This window comes from Cnephaeus nilssonii (assembly GCF_951640355.1).
Source record: "Cnephaeus nilssonii genome assembly, chromosome: 6".
NCBI lineage: Eukaryota > Metazoa > Chordata > Mammalia > Chiroptera > Vespertilionidae > Cnephaeus > Cnephaeus nilssonii.
Genome location: NC_137077.1, coordinates 83261766 through 83286186, shown reverse-complemented (window position 1 = coordinate 83286186; position 24421 = coordinate 83261766). Strand labels below are relative to the sequence as shown.

Below are 24421 nucleotides of genomic sequence, written 5' to 3'. Positions count from 1 at the left end.
TGGCGCCCTTGGATGAATAACTTTCAGGATGCCAGAGGAAAGAAGCCCAAAAGAGAAAATGCCAAAGAGGATAGTGAAATTAACTCAGGACCCAAAGTAAGGGAAAGAGGAGGGGACTTAGAGTCCTGAAGATCAACTAGGTTTGGGGCCAGAGCAGTGTCATCATCAAACCCTTGATTATCTTCTAGCTGGTTGTTACCTAGGAAAATAGGAGCTACCATTAGTATCAACCCGCTGCTTTCAGATAAGTCCCAAACCCTTTATCTATATATATAAAAGCCTACGACCATTATGACCGGTCCACCACTCAACCGGTTGACCAGTCGCTATGATGCGCATTGACCACCAGGGGGCAGATGCTCAATGCAGGAGCTGCCCCCTGCTGGTCAGTGTGCTCCCACAACCAACCTCCTCCAGTCCCTATGCCCAGCAAGACAGCCCCGATTAGCCCAATCAGTCCCTTCGGGACTGGGCGAGATGGCCCCGATTGCTGGCCAGGTCGAGGGACCCCACCCATGCACAAATTCATGCATGGGCCTCTAGTCCTATATAATAAATAGGCAATATGCAAATTGACCATCATGCCAACACACAAGATGGCTGCCCCCATGTGGACACAAGATGGCCGGCAGGGGAGGGCAGTTGTGGGTGATCAGGCCAACAGGGGAGGGCAGTTGGGAGGGACCAGGCCTGCAGGGGAGACAGTTGCGGGGGGACCAGGCCAGCAGGGGAGCAGTTAGACGTCAATCAGGCTGGCAGGGGAGTGGTTTGGGAGTGATCAGGCTGGCAGGCAGAAGTGGTTAGGGGCAATCAAGCAGGCAGGCAGGCGAGCAGTTGGGAGCCAGCAGTCCTGGATTGGAGAGGGTGTAGGCTGGGCTGAGGGACACACCCTCACACCCCCGTGCATGAATTTCGTGCACCGGGCCTCTAGTTATGGTATAAAAGGCCTTTCTTAATCCGTCTTCAGACTCTCTCCTTTAGACTTCAACTCCTCTTTTTCTCCTCTATTCTCATAGAGTTTTACTATGTGTAATGCTACAGCCTAGTATCTACCTTGAGCTGCTAAGTCTTTTTATGTGTTGTTCCCTTTGGTTAAGAAACAATTTTTTTCTCTGTATTATCTTTTCACTGGGATAACAGTTACTTGTTTTTTAAAATTTATCTCAGTTTTCTCTTATACCATGATCAGATGCCCTTCTTCATGTTCCCACAACACTCGGTAGTCTTTGCAGGTCAGTTTGTTCAGTTTGTATAATTAAAGAAACACTTCAAAAACAGAGACTCTCCACTGTATTCTAAACTTGAGATCATCAATTCAATGATTTTAGGGGGCAGAGCGGGAATACAGCTAACAGGGAATGGTGAAGAGCTATTGACTTCAATATAGCATGTCCTTCAGGAAAAGAAACCCAAAAACTTTAATACCCACTCTTTCTTATCCTTTGCATTGATAAACAAAAATACATTTGTAAGTCAAATGTAATTTGTTTTGCAACTACTATATTTTTGAGATCACATATCATGCTTTGCCTTATGTCTTCATTTTATAACATAGAGCTACACAACAGAGAGATTCATAATACTGGCTGATTGAAGGAGAAAATGGTGACTGAATAAATGAATGAGACTATTTCTGAACTCCAGTGGTCCCAACTTCCTTGGTTCTGCCTGTAAATGCTTCATTTAGCTGACACACTAGGAGATGCTGCAGAAGGATGAAGACAAATGTGAAGGATGACTTTAAGTTTTTAGTGTCAGATGGATAAAAGCTTCGAATCTTGGATTTACAAGCTATAAATCTTAAGGTTCTTAACTAGGACTGGCTTTTAAAAAATTTTCATTTCTAGCCTTAAAATTAATAGAGTATAAGAATTCTAGCTATGCCAAAACCGGTTTGGCTCAGTGGATAGAGCGTCGGCCTGCGGACTGAAAGGTCCCAGGTTCGATTCCGGTCAAGGGCATGTACCTTGGTTGCAGGCACATCCCCAGTAGGGGGTGTGCAGGAGGCAGCTGATGGATGTTTCTCTCTCATCGATGTTTCTAGCTCTCTATCCCTCTCCCTTCCTCTCTGTAAAAAATCAATAAAATATATTTTTTTAAAAAAAGATTTCTAGCTATGAAATACCTCGTATTGGTAAGAAGCTTTTAAAATTATCTTTCTTTACTGATTAATTTGTAATTTTTAAAGTTAATTATAGTAAAGTCAAGATACTATTTATATTTCATATCTCATATCCTCAAAAGTTAGCATTTTGGAAGAAAATGTCAATGTACTGTTGACTGTTTATCCAACTCCTGTGTATTCAACTTATTTATTTTGAATAAGATTTTGATTTGTCATCCTATCTAATAATAGAGTAATATGCAAATTAACCATCACTCCGCGACAAACATGGCGACACCCATAGACACAAGATGGCGGCGCCCAGTCTTCTCAGTCCCCCCAGAGACCCCCAGTCCCAGGGAGGGCTGCCGATGAGAGCCGGCAGCGCGGCCCAGGCTGTAGGTTTGGGAGGTGGCTGCGCCCCCCGCACGATCTGCTACTAACCTCGGCCCTTGGCTGATGCATCTCTGGCGCGATCTGCTCCCAGCCGCAGCCCTGGCCATCCACCTGGGAGGCTCCCGCGCCCCCCCCAACCCCCCTCCTGCAATCGGATTCCAGCCCCGGCCTGTGGGCCTGTGAGGAGGCCACACCCTCTGGCGCTATCCGCTCCCAGCAGTGACCCAGGTCGTTGGCCTGTCAGCTGGGAAGCGCCTGCACCCCTCTCAGCATGTTCCGCTCCCAGCCATGGCCAGGGCTGTAGGCCTGTCAGCTGGGAGGCGCCCATGCCCCTCTCAGCGCCTTTTGCTTCCAGCCTTGGTCAGGACTGTGGGCCTGGGAGGCAGCCACACCCCTCTCCGCATACTCTAATTTCAGCCTCCGCCAGGGCTGTGGCTGGTCGCCTGGGAGGTGCCTGCACCCCTCTCAGCGCAATCCGCTCCCGTGATCCGCTCCCAGCTGTGGCCCTGGCCGTAGACCTGTCGGCTGGGAGATGCCTGCACCCCTCTCAGCGCGATCCGTTCCTGTGGTCTGCTCTCAGCTGTGGCCCTGGCCTTAGGCCTGTCAGCTGGGAGACGCCTGCGCCCCTCTCAGCGTGTTCCGCTTCCAGCTGTGGCCAGGGCTGTGGGCGTGCCTCTCCCGTGCGATCCACTCCCATGACCCGGGCCGTAGGCCTGTTGGCTGGGAGGCGTCTGAGCCCCTCTAGGCACATTCTGCTTTCAGCCAGGGACAGCTTCTTCCCAACCTGCAAAACTCCAGCTTGATTCCTCTATAAAGGGAAGAGAATAGGACAGCATGTTCCCAGGAAATGGTGACAACAGGTTGCATGTGTGGACTGTGCTGGAGCTGTGTCCACGGCACTGTGGGAACACTGAGGAAGGAGCAAGAAGATCTGGCTGCAAGGATGGGGAGAGGGCCACAGAGAGTTGGCCAACCCTCAAAGGGCCCAGTAGAACTTTCATAGGTAGAGAGGATTGAGATTATTAAGAGGAGAAAGGCATCTTGGAAGGAGTATTTCTAGCAGAAGGGAAAAAATGGGCCAAAAGTTTGTGGGAAAATGCATAAGTACAGTGTTAGTAGACCTCTATGTGAAAAAGCCTTCCATCTTGACACCTACATTACTTAACAGACTTGGCTCCAATTGACTTTGCCCTTTCAAAATAATTCTTGGAGGGAAAGATGGACAGTTGATTACATGTGTATCGTTTATAAAAGAAAAGGAAACTTTTAGAAAATATGAAAAAGTGTGAAATCACCTATAAACCTTCTACTTATTCAAATATATGCCCAACAACCACATGATATTACCTTTCCAAGGTCTCATGAAATTCCTGTTTAAGGAGTTTATTTTATGACAACTTTAGTTTGGGTTTACATTTTTACTGGTTTGTCAAGACCATAGCAGGTACACTGTACAATATGTTAAATAAAAAACCCTATCTAATAAAGAGGAAATATGCAGGAGAGGGCATTTGGGGTGACCAGGCTGTCAGAGGAGGGCAGTTGGGGATGATCAGGCCGGCAGGGGGACAGTTAGGCATCAATCAGGCTGGCAGGGGAGTGGTTAGGGGCAATCAGGCAGTCAGGCAAGCAGTTGGGAGCCAGCAGTCCTGAATTATGAAATGGATTTCTGACTGCCTGTTTAGGCCCGATCCCTGTGGGATCGGGCCTAAACAGGCAGTCGGACATCTTCCGAGGGGTCCCAGGTTGGGCTGAGGGACACATCTCCCCCCAGTGCACAAATTTTGTGCACCGGGCCTCTAGTTGTAAATAAAGATTGTAACTAAGTCATTACTAAAGTTAAAAATATATACTGAACTATAACTGGATACTGTTGCCTGATGACGATTCAAAGCTGAGGTCTGCTTCCATTATTATAAAGAACAATTAACAAATATTAAAGAGATATTAATTACATATTCAAAAATAAAAATAGAAAATACAAAGACAACTTATGGGGTCAACAAAAGGATTAAGAGTATAGAAAACTAAATATTCCTCATTATACAACTCAATGCCATGTCTTTGTTTCATCTCAAATTATTTCAGATACAACCAGGAATATGCATCTCACATTTTGAAAATATGGAGGCTAGATAAAAACCTCTGGTGTGATCTAGCATGGCATTTACCCTTTTATATTTTCACCTTGGTTCAGTATTTTCCCTTTTCTGGAAAAGGGATCTCACTGCTGAGAAAGAAAGTAAGGGTGTATGTGGGTGTGTTCTTCTTATCCACTTCTAAGTAGTGTCCAAACATAACAGAAGTGACAAGTTTAGGTGCCTGTGTCAAAGGAAAGACATTATTGGATTATTTCATAATATGACTACAATTTAGAGTTGTTGTTTTTTCTCATTTTAACTTCCTACTTCTTTTGAAACTGTACTCCTTTAAGCAATCATTTCACTGCAAGCATGTTTTGTATCTGCCTGTCTATTGCAGCCATTTCCAGGACTGGCACATGAATTAATTCAAGGACTCAATAAAGTACAGAAAGCAGAGTTCTACTGTTAATAGTACTACTAAGTTCTACTAAAATAGATGTTTATGAAGGCATTCAAGTCCAAGATAAACTTACTCAGAACATACTTCCCTTAGACTACTTAGTGCCTTTTGATTATTTGGTTGAACATGGAGCTTCATGTTCTTCTTCTTTTTTTTAATCCTCACCTGAGGATATTTTTCCATTGATTTTTAGGGAGAGTGGAAGAGAGAGGGAAAGACAGAGAGAGACATCTATGTGAGAGAAACACTTGCCCTTGGCCGGAATCAAACCCCGGGACTTTGGTCCACAGGCTGACTCTCTATCCACTAAGCCAAATTGGCTAGGGTTTTTTTGTTTGTTTGGTTGGTTGGTTTTTGTTTTGTTTTTAGACTTCATGTTCTTTTTAACCAAGTTCCAGAGGTAAGAAAGTATTGTGGGGAGGGGGATAATGGAATAGATAGGGTTAAGCTTAAGCTTAAAGAAAAACTTAATAGACACAGGGTCTTGTAGGCCCAAAGAGATAGAAATGTACTAGCTATCAAGATGTATTTTTATTTACTCAAAACAATTTTCCATTAGCTGACAACAAAAATCATCACAGCCAGAACATGGCACACTTATTCATATTTAGGTTTTTAATAGACACAAAGGGTTTTTGATCAGATTTTAGCTGTAACATTTAGCTCTTACTCAAATAGCCACCATAAATGCATTGCTATGACTACAGCAAGCACTTGACATCATAGAATTTTTTTTAAAGACACATTTATTCAGCATCATGATCAGACTATTACATTTAGCGATGAATAGCATGGTTGCAAAAAAAAAATCTACATTAAAACTCTTTGTTAGAATGTTTTACACTTTCCACAGAACAGAAACTAAAATAACCTTTTATACAATTAGTCACAAATACAGTCCTTGAGTTTTTTGCCCATACACATGAGTATTACCTAACACATCTTCTTTTGTTCAGCTAGACCCTGCCATCACTGTTCTTGGCTGAGTTCAGGAATCCATTATAAGCTGTAGCTTCTCTGGCTCTCCTCTCCTGCTAAGCTTTGTTTCCTGGCAGTAATTAAAACCTCCTGCCACTGCCATGGCTACTGCTACTGCTGGAGTGGCCCTAGCCATTTTGGTTTTGTGGTTTGGCAAATTATTGGCCTTCACCACCATAGGGGCCAGAGCTTCTCCCTCCAAAGTTTCCTTTTTTTATGGTCCAAAAGTTGAAGATTGATTGTTGTAATTGCCAAAATCACTGTGGCTTCCACCACCTCCAAAACTGCTTCCATCATTGCCAAATCCACTACAGCCATTCCTCACTGCCACCATATCCACCACTACTACGGCTGCCACCAAAGCCACCTTGACCACTGAAATTTCCTCCATGACTGAAGTTGTCATTCCCTCCCAAACCACCTCCACGACAATCCCTGAAGTTCCCAGAACCACTTTGACTTCTTTGGCTGGATGAAGCACTAGCCATCTCTTGCTTAGCTAGGGTTTCCCTTAGGTCACAGTTGTGGCCATTCAAGCTTTGGTGTTTCCCAGTGACAATCTTGTCTAGAGAGTCATGGTCATCAAGGTTACAAAAGCAAAGCCTCTCTTCTAGCTACTGTCTCAGTCATGATTTCAATCACTTCAATTTTCCCATATGTTAAAAATAATCTCTTAGATGATGTTCTTCAGTGTCCTCATTAATACCACCAACAAATATATTTTTCACAGTTGTGGGCACCGGGCCTTTGAGAATCTTCTCTTGAGATAGCCCTCTCTTGTCCCACAACTCTTCCATCCACCTCACGTGGCCTTGCATTCATGGCTGCATCCACATCCTCCACAGTGGCACACATGGCAAACCCAAAGCCTGTTAGGATCTCTCATCACCATACCGTCTGTGAGCATTTCCGTTGCTTAACATGGCCCCTCACACTCTCATTAGGTGTTTCAAAGCTCAAACTGCTGATACAAAGCTTCTATTTGAGCTCTTTAGGGAACTCTGACTTAGACACGAAGACTGCAAGAGGGGAGACTTGGTCCACTGGCAGCATGCATAGATTTTTTTTTTTCCAAAGTTCTGTATACAGTAGATTTTATAATGGAGGTGTACCTTTGAAATGCAGACTTCCAGGCAAGTGTTCTGTGTTCAGCTGCTGAACTGCATCTCTCAACTCTTTGCTCTACCAATTTTCCCACTATTCTCATACAATACACATTTTAGGGTTTTTATGTATATCACAAGAGCTTTAATTTATTTACCACAACTTACTATACCATTTTCAAAAAGCCTTTTTAATCTTCCCCTCAAGTTATTGCAGTGATGAAGTGACTACATTTTCTTGTAGTACTTAGAGAGCTTTAATGCTTTTTCATTACCTGGAAATTTGGGTTGAAGTTCAAGAAGACATTTCAAAATCAAGTTATAAAATACAACCTAAATTTAAATAATTAAGGAGGAAAAATAGGCAGAAAATTATTTCTTAAATATATGTCCACAGCATTGTCCTTTAAAAATGAAGTTTTTATAATTTTCTTAAAATATTTCCTCAATTTTGTTACAAATGAGATAGTTCAGACTAAAGCTATATCTTGGATGAGTGATTTTTTATATATAAGCTAAAATAATTTTAAAAATCTCTATTATTAAAAGTATTACATATGTTCCTCCCACCCCCCCAAATACCCCATATAGACCCTCCCTCCCCTCACTCCCAGGCCCCAGCCTTCACCATCCTATTGTTTGTGTCCATGGGTTATAAATATATACATACAAGTTCTTTGGTTGATTGCTTCCCACCCCGCCCCCCACCTTCCCTCTGAGATTCGACAGTCTGTTAAAATAATTTTATAAGTTATCCAAAATACAATTCATTAAGACTGCTGACTGATAAAACATATCTGATGGGTAAATATTTTTCTTGAAGTTGTTACCTTCAAGTTGACAAGACTGTAAGTCTCTTAATCTTTGCCACAGATGTGCAAGATGCCTAAGGTTTCACCTTGAATGCTAAAATGTTAAGACCATGTCTGATTTTTCCATTACATAAAGGTGCTCAAATAGTATATTTACACACAATAACTGCTTTAGCAATCCCTCTAATCTTTCAAAAGTTCCCTGGTCATTCTTTTGAGTATGATGCATCCTGTGTGAATAATAGAAACAAGCTAAAGTTAGAACGTGAGAATATTTTTTCAAAGTATATTTTTGTTCTCTATAAGCAAAAGCATGGTTCAGTTACTTTTTGAATTACAGTTAGAAATGTGTGTGTGTGTGTGTGTGTGTGTGTGTGTATTTGAGTACCTATATGCATCTCTCTGTTTTGTTGTTCCCAAGGAGAACCATTTCTTCTCTTGGATTTTTGGTTGTTGGTGCATAAAATATATATATATATATATATATATATATATATATATATATATATATATATATATATATGGAATTCTGTCTTCACTAATCTTTGAAAAGCTCTATCTTTAACTCTTGAGAAATGAGTTTGGTATTAGTATTCTTAGCCATATAGGAAAATACTGCAAAGCATAATGGTTTTTGCAGTAACTGATTCCTAGGTCAGGTAAAACTAATGTGAATAAAAGCTAATGTTATTTAGAATATTAAAACTATTTTCAGATAGTCTCTTCATGTTTTAATATATGATGAGCGAATAATAGATGCTCAAGGACCATCACAAAGCATTGCCAAAAGCAACAATATAACTCAGCTTTGATGACCTTCTTTTCTAAAAGTAACTTTCAGGAAATAGGTGGCTTCTCCTTTGTGTTTCATCACTGGACAGATTTTTTTTTAAAGCCAATATATTCTTTAAAAATCTCTAAAAATTCTAAAACACAATCCTGCATTTTTAACATTTATATTTCACATTGGATTTCAGCAGTGAAAATAATAGGAAAACATATACTAAAAATAATAACCCACTTATTGACATTAAACTTTTAAAGTTTAATACAATGCCACATATATTTACCTGGGGTTATCACCAAATAAATTGATAACGGTCAATTTGAACTCAACATTTAAAGAAAGATCAAATTATGTAAGTTCATAGATTTGATAGATATAATGGTTTTGTTTTCAGTGTTCAAGTCCTCTCCTTGAAGATTGATTTGCTCACTATAATTACTGCTGACTTCCTGTCCATCATTGCTCCTTTTCTATATTTGGCATACCTATCTTGCATAGGGAATAAAGCTTATTTAAATGGGGTTAGAGTCACTGTTGAACAAGGACTCTTGGCCTCAAAATACTGAATATATAAAGTGGAAGTAAGAAATAAAGCACTTCAGAAAATGAATAACGTAATCTAGTGTTTAAAACGATAATATCTATCCATTTTAGAGGTAATCTAGCACATAAATCCTCTATTTTATTAGTGAAAGCAAAGGATCCATAAAAGTTATCTGACTTGCTCATGATCACAAAATTGTTTGTGGCAAGCAGTGTTAAAAATTGAGTGTCTTGGCTAACAGGAGTTTGATGAACACTTGTCTACTGTGGTCATCTACCCAAAATTAGCCATGTTTATATCACTTTACCCATGTATCAGTCATCCAATGAACATTTATATGAATCCATTTTACTCAAGGCTGTATCACAAAAATGAAAATGTACAAAACCTTTGGGTAGCCTTAGGAAAAGTTTGCAGCATTATTAAATGTCAGGTAGAATATGTTATTCACACAGAAAGAAGAGGGCCAAATTTGTACAGGAGTTTGAAAATAAATCCGCGCCGCCCCCCCCAAAAAAAATAAATAAATAAAATACCAATTGTGAGTGATTGGATCAAAGAGTATTTTCTTCTATGTAAATCCACATTCAATTCAAATGAATTTAGTTTTCTTTTATAAAATATATTTTCATTTTCTTAAATGAAATGATCTGATATCCTTAGTTTTGCTTCAAAATAATCTAGTATGTGTTATATGGGGCCTGGGTAGGGATGTAGAGAAAACAAGATTGCTGATGGTTACATGTGAATTTATTAAAACATTTTTCTTTAGAACAATTCAAATGTTTTCATAATAATTAGTTTAAAATATATATTTCTCCATGTATTTTAATGTTATTTGGGCAGTTTCTAACCAAGCATTAGAGATCTGAAATAGTCACAATCCCATTGCTCAGCTAACAACACATCTTCCTGACTTCCTTCCTCCAAGGCCCTTCTCCTGCATTGATCTCTTTAAAATGCCACCAGACGTAGAAACAATATCTTCTTATTTGCTATTGCTTTTACTTTTCTGTATTTTTAAATTTTTTTTTCAATTCTAGGGGAATAAATAACACGGTGTACACAAGGAGATTGTGAGATGTGAGAAGTACCAAAAATGAAAGCACTTTGACAGCTATGAAGAGTTTAAAAAATGTTGGTCATTATTATGATAAAGATGATCATAATGATAAAGACAATGACAATTGCTCTAATTGATTTTCTTTCTATTTTATCACACACAGTTGCATATGCAATTAATGTTCTTATTAAATTGGTGTTGATGTTGATCAGTTCTTATAGCAAGCAATGTTGTAAATCAGTGGAATTCTAATAATGACTCTCATTTAAAGTTATAAGAACATTGGTAAGTTCCAAATCTACATTTGAATATTCTTTGTTATGCTAGACTAAAATTAAAAAAAAGAAAACACCATTGTTTTAGATCTCAATTTAGAGTATGACTCATTTTAATTCTGAAACTTTTTTTTTTAATCCTAGAGGGTGTTTGAATAATTGGAAGTTGGAGGCCCCCTATTAAAGGTAATCATTTACATTAATGGAAAAGCCAGCATTTATATTAATTTTGTTTTCTATTTTGATTCTTGTTCTCAGAAACTCAGGTACCAATTTGTAATATGGTGTTGTTGTTTTCAAGCTGTAAGGGAATTTTGTAAGCTACCTAAAGTCTATTCTCAAGGAAAAAAAGTGAAAACTTTTCCTCTATCCATTTCATTCATTCTCCAGATATTTTTCCATAATTCCTTAAGGAACCTTACTGAAATAGAGCTATTCTACAATGATTCAGTGATATAATTAGTATAATCCACTTCCATCATGTTCAGTTCTATCTCACTTGATATAATGTAACTTGAAGTAGAGCCTTAATATGTATATTTTATAGCAAGATAATTTATTCCTAAATTTAAAAACACTAAGCAAATTATTTTTAAAGTTCATATTTAAAATTTATGAGTTTATATTAGATAACAAAGTAACCCTATTGAGGAAGATGAAGTGGAGTCAAATAGTAGGACAGTATCAAAGTTAGATTACTCAACTCACAATTAGCACCAAATGTGAGAATTTTTTAAACCTAAATTAAATAACTGATTCTCATTTTTTTGCCTCTCCAGAAGTAACCATAGCCTGATATTAGCATGTGCCCTCTGTGCACATATTTATACTCTTATATATGTCTATGCCATTGACAATAGTGTTGTTTTGTGATTTTAAAATTTTACATAAGTGAATTTATCTTGTACATACCACTTCATTTCTTCAATTCCCCCAAATCATAAGGAAAATCACAATAAAGTGAGATGAAATGTTTATCTAGTTGTATTCATAGAAAAAAATCTCAAAAATAGCTTCTTTTTGTCAACTTTTCATAAAAAATATTTAAGAACATAAAATAAGAAAGGTTAATATACATGTTTATCATTTGTGATATTTAACTTGTGGCTTTCACAATTCAGTAAACAATTTTTTACTCTGTGGCTCTGTCTCCTCTTAAGCAAAATGGAGGTGATAGAGGAATGCAGTAGTGTGAGAAATTAATAGAATCTGATAAAAAAAACATTTAACCAAGTCAGTGACTTGGCATTAAATTCACCTTTCTTCTCTGAACTGGTAAAGTGAGTGTATGGAGAGATGTGGATCTGACACCTGCTTTATTCAATTTCATTATGTAATTGAAAAAAGAAATCAGGGGAATGAGCTTACTATTACAAATTGATGTAATGCAAATGTTCTTTGGAAGTCAGTTATTTAGAATGTGTGACATATTTAGCCTTAGACATACTATTATACACAATGAGTATTATCCATTCATCACAGGAAAGACTATAGTAATTCATATCATGAGTCGGTGGTTTAGAATTGTATTCAAAGTATAAAAGGGCTACCAGAAAAATCAATGTGTATGTGAGGAAATAAAATATGCTATCCAATTTGAGTTTCTAGACACATTTTCACCCCTTTGGCAATGGATCAGAAACTTCTGTCCACAGTCTTTATCTCTACCAAGCACCAGGAGTAAGATATCTCCAAACACCTAATGCTGATACTGACTGACAGCACTTGGGGTCAAAAATCCATCAAGTAACTTGATAGTTAGCAGCTGGGTTTAACAACTCTTTGATGAAAAAGAATTCAAGAAAAACATCAGGGATGGAAACTCCAGAAGAAAAATCCTAAAGAATTACAGGTCTAAGGGACCACTGATACCATGTTCCTCCAGACTGAAATAGTTTACCCGTCACCACCTTTCTCTTATTTCACTTGCTTTGGGAATTGGCCTGATGTTTCCTCTTTCATTCTTCCTTTTGACAAGTGTTTCCCATTCTCTTTCACTGTACAAAAGAAATCAGTCTGATTACATGGCTCATTTTCAGAGTTGAATTCAAGGGCCATTTGACTAGTTCTTCATGAATAAAACACCTCTAATTTTGACTTCTACTTTAAAAAAATATATATATTTTTATTGATTTCAGAGAGGAAGGGGGAGGGAGAGAGAGATAAGAAACATCAATGATGAAAGAGAATCATTGATTGGCTGCCTTCTTCATGTCCCCTAGTGGGGATCAAGCCCTCAACCCTGATCAGAATGAAAGTGTGACCTCCTGGTTCAGAGGTTGATGCTTAACCACTGAGCAACCCTAGTTGGGCTTGACTTATACTTTTATCATCAAAAATATTTATGCATATAAGCCATGGGGATACATTAAAAGAGCTGAAAGATGGTATTCATATGTCTTTAGTTGTTAAGCACTTAAAATATATCACCATATGTGTAATATTGTTTTGTACTTCCTTGATTTTTAATATAATTAGATCCCAAAAGTATGCCTGAACATGGATCCTTTCTTATCTCTGAAAAGGCATGTCCACACTCCACCATTCCTAAGGACGAAAAGAATTGCTCTCTTAAACTTTATTTTGTGGTCATAATTATTATTTTCCTATTTATTTATTTATTTATTTATTTATTTATTTATTTGGAAGGGCACAATTCAGGAGACAAAGTCCTGGCACGAATGCCATTTTTTTCCTCCTGCAACTTGGAAAGACATTCCTAATTGATGAGGGTGTTCTTTCTTGCTGAGACTATACATTGGTCTTAAACTTTTCTAAACTTAGCATCTCAAGAAGTCACTAACAATTTATCAGTTATCAAGTAAGGTGAACTATACTCATGACCTAAAACTTACATCCTATAGAAAATATCAAACCATGAAAATTTGCTATCATGAGTTTTGGAGTATACAAAGGATTAAGATTTAGTTATATCTAAGAAGTAAAGCAGTGACTCTGTCTCTCTAAGGCATCAAATGAACTCAGTATGAAGGAATGCAGGATGTAGAATAATATCGGGGCATATAAGTAAACTGAGAAAAATAGTATATAGGGCATTGAAACTGTTACCCTGAGACAAAAGTGGGGAAAAGAGCCCTTGAGAAGATTACTTTTAAGTGTGTTTTATTCTCCCCTATCCTCTCTCTTGCACACCATCCCTGTTCTTCCCAAAGTAACATCCTTCTTGACCAGCTCTTTTAGTTTTGGTATGAAGGTAAGTGCTACTTAGAAGTAGTAGGTGGAGAAGGGAAAGAATATCCCAAACAGCAGTGGTGGAAAGAGAAATGTAATTACTATGATCACAGGAAATACTTTTCATAAGTAGTTTTTCATAAATAAGTGACATGTAGAGGAGCATGAGCACCTGCAGTTCTTTGGAACCCCCAAAGTACAACATCCTTTATGAATTCTAATAAATTCTCTAAATATAATCTACTATGCATATCTATCTTACTCTCCCTAAAAGTTGAAAGAGAGATACACTGAGATTTTTTAGTTTGGTCTCTGGTATCTAGGGATCTTTAAAGGATAGAATAATTCCCTGCCACAGAGGGTTCTTATTATGGCTGCAGGAATCTGCAAAGTGCCTTTGTATCTCATGAGCACTAGACTTTCTGATCAGTTCCACAGTTGGTAAAATAGGACATACCACAATCTATACTAATAAAAGCCTAGGTGGTCCTCATGTGTGATGTCATCACAAGATGGCTGCCACAAGATGGCCATGCACACAGAGGAGGCGGGGCCCGGCAACCACTCTGCAGACTGAGGCCTGGGGGTCCCGTGGCTCTGCATAGCATGGAGGAGGCCGGTCCCGGTGTTTCTGCCACCTTGCGCAGAGGAGGTGGGTAGTGGCAGGGGAGGGCAATTGGGGGTCATCAGCCTGGCAGGGGAGCAGTTAGGGTGCAATCAGGCAGGCAGGCAGGCAGGCAGGCAGGCGAGCAGTTAGGAGCCAATGGTCCCAGATTGGAGAGGCTGCAGGCTGGGTTGAGGGACACCTCCCACCCCCGTGCATGAATTTTGTGCACCGGGCCGCTAGTGTTAAAATATAATTTGATGAGACTAACCCTTGGAGATTTGTATTCAGTAGTTTTGGGTTAAAGCCCAATTAAGTAGATATGCATACTCCCCAGGTGGTTCTATATATGGCCAGAATTGTGACCAGATGCTATCAGTTTTCCTGAAATCAACCACTGAATGGGCCCTACAGGGTCATGAAAATAAGCAGTAATCAATTTCTCTCATAGGGATAAACAATAACATCAGACCATGCCCTCTTTTATTCAATCTTTTATTAAACATGAAGAGAGCACTGAAATATTCAATAGCTTCTCAGGACAAACTGGTTACATGATAATGATGTTTGAATGGTGGCATTTGTCCATATGGGAGTGAAGTGAACGATATAGTAATTTTAAATGACAATCACTGAGCACACATAAAATAATAAGTTTGTTAAAGACAACCAGGTCATTATTCAGCTGGGTGGCATTTGAATTTGTATCCTGAAACGCTCCCACGATTTTGTTTTCAAAGATGATTCTCTTTCTTACAACACTATGAAAATTAGCATGATTGCAAATGATAATGGTTAGACAAAATTTTCCCAATTTCTCCAAACTAAAAGTGTATACTATACTTTCCATCTTCCCCTTGATTATAGTTGTTCTCCTGAAAATCTTGGAAAAATGCAGAAACTTTGCTAAAGAACATTTTCTGTTTGGAGCTCCTTGATATTAGTTTAATCTTCCACTGTTAACCTTCAGAGTACATCTGGACTCCTAATCTAACATCATTCGGTGGCAATTCAAATAACAAATTCTTCAGGACCAATTCTGTTAGTCTTTGTGGGCTCCACAAATAAACATAAAAATTCAATGTTAGGGATTTACTAATACCATGTACAGGGGTTCAGAACAGGCCTCACCAAGATGTGCTACTTTGGCTTGAGGATAATTTTGAACTGAAGGCACTCAAGACCTTAGGAGCTGCAGAAAAACATTTACCTCTCCCTTAAAGAATTTAAATTGGAGGGCGGGGGGCGGTCTTGCCCATAATAAGAGCTCTCTCAAGAAATACATGTTTATGGCCTATATGTATGGCAGGGCAAACTTCTAATTTCAGAACATCTGTTCTTCTTAGTGTCCTGTGAATTACCTTCCTCCCTTTGAAGTCCCAGGCTCCTATCCCATTCCTTGGCTCAAGATAGTATGTATACCTCCTTTTACCTTTCTATCTTTGAACTTCTCATGTATGTGTGGTTCCTGTACATAAGAAATTAAATGTGTGTGTTTTTCCTGTTAATCTGTCTCATGTTGATTTAATTATTAGACAAGCCAAAAAACCTTTGCAAAATAGAATAAAGTTATTCCTCATTAACACATGTATATGTATATATGCATATGAATATATAGTAAGTTCTAAATTACCAAACATAAATACACCATTGGAGAATGCAAATACCTTGAGATTGTCAGCTATTGCTTAATTCCAAATTTATTGAGCTATAAAATTCCAGAATGAGAATGATTTACATAGTTTCCTCCATTTAATTTCAAAAGGGTTCAGGAAACTTTGATGCTTGCTAAAATGCTCACTCAGCATGCACATGTGTGTGCACATTTGGGAAATGCGTAATATAGGCCATTAATTGAAATTACAGATAGCTCACTTAATAAAAATGCAAATTCTGCTATTCTCTTTATCTTTTAAAAAATTTTTCCATGTGTTGTAATTTAGCATGGTATAATTTGTTTGGAAACTCTATATATATAAAAACCAAGTGACCAGAACGGCAAAACGACTGGAACGACCGGTCGCTATGACGCGCACTATGGCAGCCAACCAGCCCGATGGGGGCCCCAATTGGCCACCCCCACCCTGATCGAGAGTGGGGACAGCTGGCCAACCATCCATAGCCCCTTCCCACACTGGCCAACCCCCGAACTGCCCCAATTGGGGCTGGCCTGCCAGATCCCACCCATGCACCAATTCATGCACTGGGCCTCTAGTTAAACTAATAAAAACTTAATTTCTTGTGTGTCTAAATGGTGGCAATAATTGTCTCTGTGGGTGGCTGCAAATGTGTGGAGAAGTCATTGTCAAGATATTCTGCAGACAGAATAAATACTATTGACTGAGGGCCAATGCATAAGAATAAATAACAGACATATTTTTTATTACTTTATTGATTAAGGTATCACATATTTGTCATCAACCCCCCCCCCCAACAGACATATTTTTGCATGATAAAATTACATCCCTAGGAAAACTTGAACTGTTAGCTCAGGAAAGTTAGCATGCGTATACTTTCCTTCTAAACCACTAAAATAGCTTACTGGAGAAAAAAAGGAATCCATGGCAGTCTTCTTTTTGTCACATTTCTGTGTTGCATTATCTGAGGTTATGTGGTAGAGTATGAAGTTAATAGCAATTACTGATGATTATAATCATTAGATTATTAATATTTTAGAAACATGATAAAATTATTATAATCATGTTAAACACGATGAACACATGCAATTATGATAAAGCTGGCTATTATTTAGTAATTTAGAAAATTAGTGCATAATAAGAGATTAGTTGGGGCAATTGGAGACTAGTGTGTGAGTATGCATGTAAGACGAAAATTTATAAAGGGCAAAGCTAATCAACTGGAAAGAAACTTTCTAGAACCATTTGTTCTCTGACCTTGTTCTGCAGGGAGTTTTGTATTTTTCCAATGCAAGATACCCCTAAAAGAGCAACATTTTGGAAAGTTCCCTTGGATCTATAACATTCTAACTGCCAAGGCACAGAAACCTTCTGTCAAGATCTAAAATGCTGAGATTTGGAACTGTTGGCATTGATCAAAGATAAAGATGTATTTTTCTAAGTAGATCTCATATATTTTTTTTTCTGTGATGAATTCTGTCACAACTACAGAATTTGGTCAAGATTGGTAATCATGATTCTATTGAATGGTGTATATATGAGTGTCAGACTCCTCTAACAAGCAATTTATTTGATTTTTCAATGAATCCCACAACAACCCAATGAGATGAGTAATATTATTAAACCCATTTTACTGAAGATGAGAGACATAAATTTATTAAGTTAGCTTGTCCAAGTATGCATAGTTCACAAGTAGCAAAGTTGTTACCAAACCCAGGCAAGCCAACACCAGAATTCAAAGCCAATGCCACTTCTCTTTACTACTGCACATGGAATTTAAGAACTACATGGGCAGGAAAGCACAATGTGAGGCTCATAGTTTTCTGACACTTTTGTTGCATAAGCTATGCAAGGTTAGTAACCGATATTAGAGGCTGAATCAGAGTGAGGTACATCAAGAAATGACATAAAAATAAGATTAAAAATAATTATGTTACACTATAAGTATTAGAGACAGGACATTTGAAACATATACAAAATCTGAGATTAAAAATACAAATAAAAAATAAAAGCCAAGGGCTAGAAGAACATAGCTATGTGTGCGCAAGATGCAAGGTGAGAACAAGGTGAGAGCATTCAGAATGGTAAGACTAAACAGGGCTAGTATGACAGGGATCATTCTTATGAGGTGTTTTCTTTAGGTGATACATAGGTGAGTTAATTACAATATGTAGTAAAACAGTAAGTAATTAACTAAATTGTTAAAAATAATTGGAATTATTTGTTCATTATTCATTTGTCTCCAATATTTATTCCTAATGTTCTATACTTCAAAAAAACATGATATGCTTAAATTACATAGTAAAACCCATCTATATACATAAAAGGATAATATGCAAATTGTCCACTAGGGAGTTCAACTAAGAGAGGGGAAGTTCGATCACTCGCTATAACATGCACTGACCACCAGCATGCGGGGCAGGCAGCAGAGGGGGCTGAGGAAGCGAGGGAAGGAGGAGGCAGGAAGGTGGGGAGACCAGGCCTAGGGACCCTACCCTGCACAAATTTCGTGCACCAGGCCTCTAGTGATTGTATAATTACTGAATAATCATAGAAAAGTAAGACTTGGCAGGGAACTCATATGTTATTTTGGACAGCTCATACAAATCTACAAAATCATGAATAAACCAGACATGGAATTACTTTATTTTTACTTTAATTTTATTTTTCTTTACCTTTAGTATACTTTTTTCTTATTACTATTTTATAGGAAAAATGCATACTTTATCTAATATTTATCTTATGCACCCTTGCTTATGATCCTTTCCTTACATGAATGCTTTCCCTCTTCCTCACAGACTACCTTCGTCCCTTTTATTTCCAGTATCAGATCAAGTTAATGTTTTTCAGAATAAGTTTTCCTTGACTCCCTCCCCCATGCAGACTGAATGTAAAAAGAAACATAAACTTACAGTTTAGAAAATTCAGCTTTTGTGTGTTCTCAACTAAATTGTAAACCTTTGAGGGCTAGAAATGATTAGATATCTTTGTATATACAGAAGGTTCCAGATTTATAAGTTTCTGACTTTATGATATACTATCTATAATAATAAAAGCATAATATGCTAATTAGACCGGACTTCCTTCCAGATGTCCTTCCGGATGAAGCCACGGCAGTAGGGGCTGAGCCCCTTACACAAATTTCGTGCATTGGGCCTCCAGTTTTGTATAAAGTGCTAAACATTCTATAGAAACCATACTTCAAATTTTGATTTTTGATTTTTCCCCAGGGCTGGTTATATAAGGTAGGACACTCTCCTGATGCTGGGCAACAGCAGGGAGTCACAGCTCCCAGTCAGCCATGCAATCAGGAGAGTAAACAATTGATACTCCACAGTGTACTTTGTCGACAGGGTCTTGGGAATATTGTGTTTTGTATTTTCATGTTCTAGCATGTCTACAAAATGCCCATCTGTGTCTCCTGTTTCTGGTGAAATATGAGGAAGGCAATAACTCTTTCAGATGAAACCCATGATAATTACCCAACTGAAGACTAACCTGAGTGTTCTGAACATGTTTAAGGTAGGCTGGGCTCAGCTATAATGTTCAGTAGGGTAGGTAGCTTAAGTGTATTAAATGCATTTTTTACGTATATTTTCAACTTACAATGGGTCTATCTAATGTAACTCTATCATAATTCAAAAAACATCTGTATATTGTCTGAGGTAAAATTTATTGAATTACTTTAATCACCTATCATTTACTGAATACTCACTACATGCTAGTTTTTAGATACTAGGCTTGAGGGAATAAAGACAGTACATGTCCATTAACAATCAGCTAGGCTCGGTTTTGTGATCTACATTTCAGAACCCAGGCTGACGAAACAGACTATATCTGATCACTATGGCAGAGGTAAAGAAAACAGCAAACATAGAAGCTGACTTTAAAGCTTCTCCCAAAAATGACACATAACATCCCCTCCCATATCTTTTGGCAAAAGCAAGTTTACTTTGTACTGCTCAGTTCTGCAAGGCTGGGATATATCTTTCTGAAGCTTGCGGGGAGTGGGGAGGAGGGCAGATAACTCAGAGAGGGAATGTTTAATGAATTGTAAAACAAGTTACCTAATGGAGAAAGACATGTAATGCTGATAACTGCTGTCAGAGAGGCGTATATATACACAGTGTCCTCCAGGAAGCTATCCATATGGACAGTGTCAAATCACCTCCTACCAGAATTGGAAAGGATGTTAAAAGCCATGCAATCTTACAAACATAATGCATAGATTGTGCACTGTGCACTCTTTTACCCACAGCATCTTGTTGGATAAGTGTTAATATCTGAAATTATCTTTACAAAAGCATCAATGACCATTTGATAATTGTACAAACATATAAAAGATCATGCAACTGGATTTTAAAGGTCAGATGAGTACCTTTCTTAAAATCCAATTGTTCACTCTTTCAAAGCACATTGTGCAATCTGAGGATCTATTTTTATCAATAGTCTCTTTTATATAAATTTCACTATCATTCTTTTTACATAATAAAACAAGCTATGTTCTTTGTATAATAATCATGTGTAATTTGTTTATGTGAATTTAGTGAATATATTCTATTCTTTTGCTAATAGTTAGCCCACGTAATATAATATTACAATTTTCAATAGGGAAGATATTCCTACTTTTTTATAATATTTATTTGTTATTTTGAAAAATATCATTCAAGCAGAGCACAAGTTCGACATGGTAATGGAAATCCTAATGATGTAAATTTCAATTACATTTTCCTATAGAACTATTGAAATTGATCTAAAATTATGATGATCCAATTTTAAAAATGATGGAATATGGAAGAATAATACAGTCTGGTAGATAATGGTCTTTTTATTGATTCTTCCCTCAGACTACTTTACAAAGAATAGGTCAGTTCATGTCTATGGATGTGTGGGTCCTTCTCTAGCCACAAAAATTGACATGGCAGATCTGGATGACAGGCCAAGGTTCTGTCACACCAAATAGGTACACATTTAAGGTTTAGATCCAGCTGTCATATTACCCCTGGGTAAGGGCGGGGGCTCTCCCAACCAATGAGGACCTCTGTGATTGAGGCCAAAGTTCTCATGGCATAATTCTGTGACCAAAAGACTTGGCTGCCAGTCACCATCATGCAGCTTAAAAGCATTAGAACCCTGGGGACAAGTTTACTTGAGAAGAACCTCCTTTACAGCTCTGCTTGCCACTTGTAAATTGCCACAAAATATGATAGACATGGAAGATTATGCAACTTCTGATTCTCTTCCTGCAAGTTTTTTTTGTTTGTTTGTTTTTTTGTTTTTGTTTTTGTTTTTAAATATATTTTATTGATTTTTTACAGAGAGGAAGAGAGAGGGATAGAGAGTTAGAAACATTGATGAGAGAGAAACATCAATCAGCTGCCTCCCGCACACTCCCCACTGGGGATGTGCCCGCAACCGAGGTACATGCCCTTGACCGGAATCGAACCTGGGACCCTTCAGTCCGCAGGCCGACGCTCTATCCACTGAGCCAAACCGGTTTCGGCTCTTCCTGCAAGTTTTTATAAAATAATCTTTCTATTTATCATGACTTGAGTGATAACTATGTATACAAAACATCCCAAATAAAATATTAGCCGTTTAAATCCATCAATATAAAATAAGTTAATGTCACAAACACACTATATTTGTCTCTAGAATTTAAGATAAATATAATATTCAAGTATCAATCAATATAATTAACCATGGTAAGGGATTAAAGGGGATGAAAATCACATAATCTTTTAAAACATGACAGAAAAACTATGATTCACCATTCATTCATGATAACAATTATCAGTAAGTAGAAAAAGAAAGGAGCTTAATTAGGGAGATAATATTAACAAAAATTTTATATCAAATATCACCCTCATGATAAAACGTTGAAAGCTTTCACTTTGAGATAAAAAGACAAAAATGCATGATATCACTCTTTGTATTTAACTTTGTACTATCAGTCTCAGTGTGATAAGTCAAGGAAAATACATAAAATGCAAAAGGATTAAAAAGAATGAAATAGCTGTTATTATTTGTAATTTGCCATGACCATGATTGTCTACTTAATAATTCCATAAAGATCTACGGTGATTTAGTAAAGTCAATGGTCAATGAGGGAAAAAAAAAAAAGTAAAAATAAACTATTGCTTTCTGTATGCCAGCAGCAGAAAATGAAATTCTTAGGAATAGACCAGTAAGAAGAGTATGACTTTAATAACTCTAAAGTGTTATTAAGAAATATCAAAGACCTGAAAATAAGAGAGCTATACCATGTTAATGTTTGGAAAACTTACTGTTTTAAATATGCCAATTTTCCTCAAATAGATGCAATGCAACCACAATCCCAATCCCAGTTTGGGAGAAAAACAGTGATCTAATTCTGAAAATTACATAGAAATGCGAAAGGCAAAGACCAATAAAGACATTCTAAAAGATGAACTATGTAGATGCCCTTGTTTTCCCAGATATAACTGCTCCCAGATATTATAAAATTATAATAATTAAGTTAAGGCAGCACATAATTATGAAAAGGATGGATATATAGACTGGTAATGATGAATAAAGAATCCAAAAAAGATCTATGCACGAAAGGAAAAGGTGTTTTTCTTCTATATGAAATAAGTTGAATACTTTAGAAAAATTCAATAAAGCTAGATTTCTAAAAATATATTTTTACTGAATTAGGTGTAAGAAAGGGACATATAAAAATCAGGTAAGAAAAGATTAAAATCTTGGAGCATTCTTCAATCAGATTACTTCTTAAATTTCTTTATTCTTGCTTCTCTTTAGGAAAACCTAAACTGGAAATTATAATTTAAAAAACAAAGAAATAATTTGGGTTAATAATTTAAAAAACAAACAAAAAAACAGATGTGGAGCTGATGTCAGAGGATCCATACATATTCAAATCAGATCTTTGTCAGTAAGTCCAAGTTTTGGTAAATAAACGTGTAATTATCTACTGTAGATTAAGTTTACATTATCATGTTTGTTTTTCCCCCCTTATTTTACCAGCATTATTTTTTTATTAATTAACTACAAGGACAGAATAGATCAGAAAAGGTTTCTACTCTGTTTCTTATATGTATTTAAATGCTTATAATAAAAAAAGCATACAAGCAAAGACCAAATTTCATGTATTTATTAGGTGACTTGTACTACAGATTTGTACTTTGTCTTGACTGCAAATTAAGTATATATTTTCTTCTGGTACAGAAAAACTGATGTGGCGAGAAATATTTTCTTAGAATGTTAGTTTTCAATAAGATGTGATTTAATTGTCTATTAAAAAAGAGTATTTTTTAACTAAAAACTGAACACACAAACAAAGCTGTTATCTAACAAAAATTAAAACCACAAAACCACTTGATTTCTCATAAAATAGAATAATCTTATGCTTTCTCTAAAGCACAACTCTTCTGCCTCTTTATATTTTATCTCATGTTTAGTTAATATGCGTCTGTTAATGAATAATTGATTTTTAAATAAAATATCTTTCCTAATGCCTTATGAAGTCATTTTTGTTAGAAATGGTGAAGAATTATTATTTCTCATTCTTTAATAATTTTTAATGAAATAACTTTATTTTTATAAATAGTACAGGTACATGTCATATTTATAAAATTTGAAAAAATAAAATGTGCAGAAGAATATATAATGCCTAGTTATATAGCTCAAAAACAACCACATAGCATCTTTCTGTGTATATTTTAATAAGAATTATTTTTACACATTTTATAAAATTTTGCAACTTTAGTATTTTACATAATTTATCATAAGTGTTTTACATATAAGTTTAAATAGCAAACATAACTTACCTTTAACTTTTAAAAAATATGTTTTTTATTGATTTTAGAGAGGAAGGAAGAGGGAAAAATTGATCTGCTGCCTCCTGTATGCCCCCTATTGGAGGTGGAACGCATAACCTGGGCATGTGTCTTAACCAGAATCAAACCAGTGACCTCTCGGTGAACAGGATGATGCTCAACCAAATGAGCCACTCAGGCTAGGGCTTACCTTTAACTATTTTCAAAATAAATTTAATTTAGGGAGGCCTGAAAATAAGTATGTGCATTGAAAATAAAGCTATTTGTTATTTCAAATATTTAAACACAAGGTCAGCTTGAACATGAAAAACTACTGTTATATCTTTTCTACCAAATATTAAAGTCCTCTTGATTGAGAAATTAGTCTATTTTTTTATTCTTGATTAGAAAATGACGCTTGTCTCCACAACCCCTGGCATGAAGAATATAATCATGTCACATAGATTTTGCGAGTTGGATGCTCTACTCAAAACTTGAGTTCCAAAGCAGATGTTTTAAATCATGGAAAATGTGAAGATGATCCCAGTGGATAAATCTAGTATATTTGGTGAGGATGGTAATA

General features: G+C 37.0%; 1 pseudogene across 1 annotated transcript in view; it reads right to left on the bottom strand.

Moving 5' to 3' along the window:
- Nucleotides 1-6102: 6102 nt before the first annotated feature.
- LOC307101100 (heterogeneous nuclear ribonucleoprotein A1-like) overlaps nucleotides 6103-24421 on the bottom strand; it is a 93490-nt pseudogene continuing 75171 nt past the window's right edge. Inside the window, exon 2 of the transcript in view lies at nucleotides 6103-6983. The product of the transcript in view is annotated as a heterogeneous nuclear ribonucleoprotein A1-like (transcript). The remainder of the gene's footprint in view (nucleotides 6984-24421) is intronic.